We start from the raw sequence: 6,479 nt of genomic DNA, 5'->3' as shown, positions 1-6,479 counted from the left end.
TTTCCATCTCCGCTTTGAAAAGACAGAAAATGACCGAGATGAAAATACCAATGACAGCCATTAAATAAAAGATAATAAAAATGGCCAAAGCAAGCATGAGATCCACAATGAAAATAATCAGTTTTGCCAACATGTTGGCATTTCTTCTCGTTCACAGAATGTATTTCAAAAGTCCCAAAGGCACCTACCATGTGATTATGTCTTTGTAAAATGTGGGCAGGAATAAGGGCATTTCTAAACATGCTGAAGAGTGTTGTAATTCTTCTAAGTATCTACCAGGAAGGCTAGTTTAATGAAAGTTTTGATTTCCCAACTGGTACAAAACAGTGGCTAAAGGTAAAGTGTGGAATATTGCTTCACTGTGGGGACTCTAATGGGGAGAAGTTCAAGAATTTATTTCATCCTGTAACTGTGTAATTACTGATTTTAATTTCCACAGAGTATAGACACCCTAATGTGCATTTATAGCATAAAAGGCTATTATAGATATCTGATGTTTCTTAGAAAATTAAAATGTGCCAGTCCAGTGTAAAGGGAAAATAAAGCCATTTTCAAACATGCAAAGCTTCAGAAAGTTTATTTCTTTTGTGTATTTTTTTTAAAGTTACTAGAGAATATAATTCAATAAATTATTTTGCTTGCTGAAAGAGAAATACTTGGCATGTAAGAAACTGCAAATTTAGCCAATAGAGCAATGAAATTAAATCCCAGAATCATAGCTCAGCAGCAGACATACAAGGCAATAAATTCAAATTAGGAAAGGAACTTAGTGAGCTACCAGAGATAGTCTTTAAGAAGACAGTCACTTTCGTATGTTAAGTGGTATGATGAAAAAGCATGATGATCTAAAAATAAAATGGTCAGTATATATCTTAGTTAACGAGGTAAATGAAAGGTAAGAAGAGAATTCAAGAAAAACCACAACGTTGAATAATGAGCCATGATCCTCATATGAAACAAACTAAACTGAAGCACAATTCTGAGAAATTGATAGAATACAGGAAATGAGACTTTATTTGTCCTTAATATTCAGAATGTTTCTTCTTTAAGTAGCACAGATTGAGAGTGGGAGATTGTACTTCCAAAGGGTTCAGTCACACTGCTTGATTGTACAATGAAATTGCCAAACTCATAATATTTCAAATACTGTCACATGTTTTACATTTCTAGAGACCTAAAACAAGACAAGAAAATTAAACTTATTAAAGTCATAGAACAAAATAAAAAGGTTATGAACTTTAACAATTTAAAAGTAATGATATAGCTTGACAAAAGTTGGGAGACATGGTGGGAGAGGTGGAGAGAAGTGAGGGAATATTAGTTTCCACACCTTGCATAGCTGGAGTTCAAAGGATATTGTCTCATACTAGTGTAAGAAAAGAAGAGTAGGTATAGTTTTCAAAATAATAAAGAAGACTGATGGGAGATCTAAAACTACATATTTAATGAGATTTGTAAGATAGAATGCGTAGCACAAGATGTTGAATTCTTCATCTTTTTGGCAGGAAATTAGCAAATACTGTTTAAAACTGCTAAACAAAAAATTTGATTTATTGAGCATATTATCTAGATCTTTACTGTCCAGTATGATAGCCACTAGCTACATGTGGCCATTGAACACTTGAAATGTAGCTAATCTGAATTAATATGTGCTATAAGTATAAATACAGTTAAGATAAAACATAAAATTTAAAATATTCATTTTTAAATTTGACTATGTTGACTATATGTGAAATAATAAAATTGTGGATAAATGAGATTACATAAAATGTATCATTAACATTATTTTCACCTGTTTCTTTTTACTTTTTAAAATATGGCTACTAGACAGATTAAACGTGGTTCACACTATGCTTCTATTGAACAGCAGTGATTTAGAATTTCCAAGCTAATCATCACAAGAACCAAAACCAAAAAATGTTAAACATAGTCCTCTTTGCAAAGTAGGACAGTTGTAGGGATAGAGAAAGACTTTATATTTTTACTTTGTGCTCTTTTGCATAGCCTGAATTTTTATTATCAAGTCCATGCATTTATTGACTGAAATAAATAAAATATAATGTATAATGAATAAAAATTATAATACATTTTTAAAGAGTGTATTAACGGGGTGAACTGAAAGCCAAAATCAAACAAATGAAATAAGAAGAGTAATTTAGACAAAATGTAAAAACAACACACCTATAGGAAAAGAACAAAAGGGAAGTGTAGATAATTATAATTATATTTTAGATACGAAATGTATTATAATCTATGTTTTAGATATTAAATTTAGATTTTAAAATGTATTATAGTAATCAATAGTGCATTTTTTAAAACTTACGATCCAGTTTTAGAAATCACTGGGTAGTTTTCTACATATTGGATTAAATAATAATTTTTAATAGCCAGTAGAAGATGGCAATGTAATGATTAATACAGTGTACTTAGCTTTATGCTTAAGTAATACACACATGCTCCAATTTAACAAAGAGATAAATTTGGCAGTAATCATTCTCACTAAGGAAGCTTGTCCTCAACTAAAAGAACCAATGAAGAATTTCAGAATTGAACACCCTCAAGTATTATCTCGGCTTCCACTCCCTAATTTCGCAGAACTGCTAGAGAAGTAACAAAGGCAGGGAAAGGATCTAGATTTTTCTAATTGCAATTTTTAAAGATAGAATGAAAGTAAATTCACATGCAACATGTACTAAAATCAAATGTAGAGTCAACATTTCTCAGGAACATCAAGTAAAACTAAATAAATATTACTATTAATTGGGAAAAATACTGAGTTCAGTCTTTCATAATGAAGAGCAAATTTTTAGAGGTCACTGGGGAGAAAACTCTGTTCCTTTAAGAATTTGTTCCATCAAAAATGCCAGTAAAGTTGTGAGAGGAGCAGACAGAAATGTAACATCCATATGAATCAACTGTCCTTTTGAATATTTGTTTTTAAATTTGCTCCACTGTGTGATTTTAAAAAGAGAGGAATATATCCCACTTTCACTTTCAGTTGTCTTAATTTCCCTTTAGATCATCCTTCCTTTGGCCAAAACTTTGTTTTCTACTGATACTTGCATACGATGGCCTATGCTAGTAGGTTAAATATCCTCAGCCTTTAAGGTATCTGACGGTGAATTTTAATTAAAAATAACTTCTTTTAAAGAATAGATTTTGAAAGAAAAGATAGAAAAAGATGAAAAGATAGGAAAAGAGAAAAGGGGAATTGAGGCATTAAGAAACATCATGAAATTCAAGGCCAGGCCCGGTGTCGGAAGCCTGTAATCCCAGCACTTTGGGATGCCAAAGCTAGAGAACTGCTTGAGTCCAGTTTGAGACCAGCCTGGGAAACATAGTGAGATCCTGGTCTTTATAAAAAATAAAAAAATAAGCCAGGCATGGTGGCTTATGCTTGTAGTCCCAGCTACTTGGGAGGCTGAGGTGGGAAGATCACTGGAGTCCCCACTGCACTCCATCCTGGGAGACAGAGGGAGGCTCTGACTGAAAAAAAAAAAAGAAAATAAAAGAAAGAAAAAAAGAAAAGAAAACGATACAGGAAGAGTTGGGCTCAGAGAAGATTATAGCAAACTTCACCTCCTCTACAGATTTGGAACTCCAGGTGCCTGGCTAGTGTGAGACCACGAGGGCATGAATTGGAATTGTGGCTTTTAATGTCCTTCCACATAAAAACTGGTGTGATTTCAATTGTAGGTTGATTTGTGGCTCAAGACTAAAAGGATCACAGAAATTCTTTTCATCAAGTTCAAGAACTTTGGGTTCTTATCATAAAACAGATTTAAGAAAAAGTTTTTAGATCTAGGACTAAGTATGGTAGAGAACAGTGCTTTAAGATATAAAGAGGTTTGCTGACATGTATTTTATTGATGGATGAGTTTTTTCTGAATATAAATCAGATCTTATTTTTAACTGCCAAAAATCACGTTTAACTTGTCACCCTAAAGAGCTCCCAAAATATACTTCCAATTATTTAAAATGCATTTTAAACCAGTAGCAATGAAGGCTGCAGTCCATTTAAAACTACTGCAGTTGACTATTGCAGTTAAATCACCCATTTAATATCTCTTACTTTTCAGATCATCAAATCCCATAAGACTTACTATAAATCTTTTCACTTCCACCCCAAAATGATTTCGGCAGATACATTGTGAATTAAATGATGCTGTAACTTGATTTATGTACATCTGGACTTTCAACCCAATGGCTTCCCAGAACTCAATCAATCTTTATGAAGTCCTGGTAATGTACTCGAAAAGGACTGCAATGCAGTGAGTTATAAATGAAGCCTGGATTTTTGCCAATGTTACTAAATAAGGAGCTGTGTGACCTGGCCCGTGCTTTATAGCTGCTGATGGAGAAGCACTTCCACTTTGGGCTCAGCAGCTCCCTGGACTATGTTTCCTGCCCTCTCAAGTCAACTACCATGCCCTGAAATGACTTTTTATTTTTTTCACTGTGCCACTGCTGAGAAAGGTTGAGAAGAGTTTCAATGCTTAGACTCCTTGAATTTTTATTTTATAGAGTTAGTTGAAATTTCTACAGCTTGCTTGTATTTTCACCCTATTAATTTATTCAGATAGGAGCCTCCTTATGCCTAATATAATGTAATTCAGTAAGTCTGATCATTGTATTTTCATTCCTAATATTAGGGGACTCTCCATTCTTATAAAGGATTAAGACATTCTTATAAAGGATTAAGACTTCCCCATTGACATCAGGCTTGGCCACATGACTTGCTTTGGCCAATGAAATGTGGTCAGAAATGTCAGAAGCCAGTTCTGAGCCAAAGCTCTAAGAACCACTCTGTGGTTTCACATCATTTTCTTCTCACAGTCAGTGGCCCGATAGGTCCCAGGTAGGGGCTGCTCATTCAGCCTGCGTGGGTTCCAGATACAAGAGCCTAAGTCAATCTATGATTGACATGTAAAATGAGAAAGAAAGAAAACTGTTTGTTGTAAGCTACCAACATTTGGAGGTGGGGGTGTCTTCGGTTACCGTAGCATAACACAGCACAAGCTGACTGATACAGTAAGCATCCCACATGGAAACTGTAAGAAACACTTGAACAGGAATAAACCAAGAAAGCTCAGCAAAGCTTTAGCCAATGAGAGTGGTATCTTATTTTCTTAAGATTTGGGACTTCTATACTTCTGTCCTATCATCCTTACGTATCCTTGGGAAAATATTGGAGACTGTGCAAGCTGCTTTCAGGAATGCTATATTGCCTATACTTGAAGGCATCTAGTAATCTCCTTTTTCTTGCCAAAGTGAAGACAGGTCTGGAATCTTAAAGTCTGAAGACCACTCTCTTTCCTCTTGTTCCTTGAGGTCAGCATTAAACTGGCCACTATAGACTTCTCAGACAAGAACTTGTAACTGGGAAGAGTCTTGGAAGAGCAGGCTGACTTTATTTATTCTGAAACCTACAGAGATGGGTGGGCATGAAATTCCAGATAGCACAGTGGTCAAGTGCAGAGAAATATCTGTGGTAGACCAACCTCCCACAGTTTGTGTGTAGACCAGTCTAGATGGCACTTATATTCAAGGGAGATGTAATTTTTGGCAAGTCAGGAATTATCCAAAGAAAAATGAAATGTGATTCAAGGAAGATCATCAGGTCACAAATCATTAATGCCTTGGTTCTAAATTCAGTTGCACCTTTAATAGCTTGTTATGTAAACTTTAATGTCCATTTTTACCTCTAAAAGTGATATGCAATGATTGTGTGAGTTTTTCAGACTATCGGAGTTTTAATTCCAGCTAGCTTAGTTGTTGTATATCCTTGGGAAGCAACTTAACTTTTCTCTATTTTAGTCTCTTTTGTTGGAAAAGGGGGAAAATAATAGTACCTACCTCATACAGCCATTACAAGATTAAATAATTTAATAGGTATAAAGTGCTGGAAAAGTGTCTTAAGTATTCAAACTTAAGCTGGCATTATTAGCGATCTTGCCTATCTTAAAAAGTTGCTTAGATTATCAGGTGCATAGAAAGAACTTTATAAACTTTATGAAGCATTATTTTCATTTTTTGTATATATCTTTTAGAGACAGAGTCTCACTGTGTCACCCAGTCTGGAGTACAGTGGTGCACTCATAGCTCACTGCAACCTCGAACTCCTGGGCTCAAGCAATCCTCTTGCCTTAGCCTCCCCAGTAGCTGGGACTACAGTTGCACACTGCCACACCCAGGTGTTCATTTATTTAAAAAAATTTTTTTAAAGATGGAGTCTTGCCATGTTACCCAGACTTGTCTCAGATTCTGACCTCAAGCAATCCTTCTGCGTCAGCCTCCAGAGCTGCTGGGATTAGAGGTGTGAGTCCCCATGCCAAGCTGAGGCATCATTTTTGTTGCTCCTTATTTCTCACTTTACTGTACAATGCAACTTATTTTTCTTTTTTTGCAACTCTTCGAGGGGTAGCAATAATTGAAGATACTTAATGAATTAGTTTGAAGAGGCCAGTATCTTCTTGTGT

The sequence above is a fragment of the Mandrillus leucophaeus genome, unplaced genomic scaffold (assembly GCF_000951045.1).
Source record: "Mandrillus leucophaeus isolate KB7577 unplaced genomic scaffold, Mleu.le_1.0 Scaffold116, whole genome shotgun sequence".
NCBI classification, from domain to species: Eukaryota; Metazoa; Chordata; class Mammalia; order Primates; family Cercopithecidae; genus Mandrillus; species Mandrillus leucophaeus.
The sequence above is the reverse complement of the archived record's forward strand: the minus strand, read 5'-3'. Positions refer to the sequence as shown.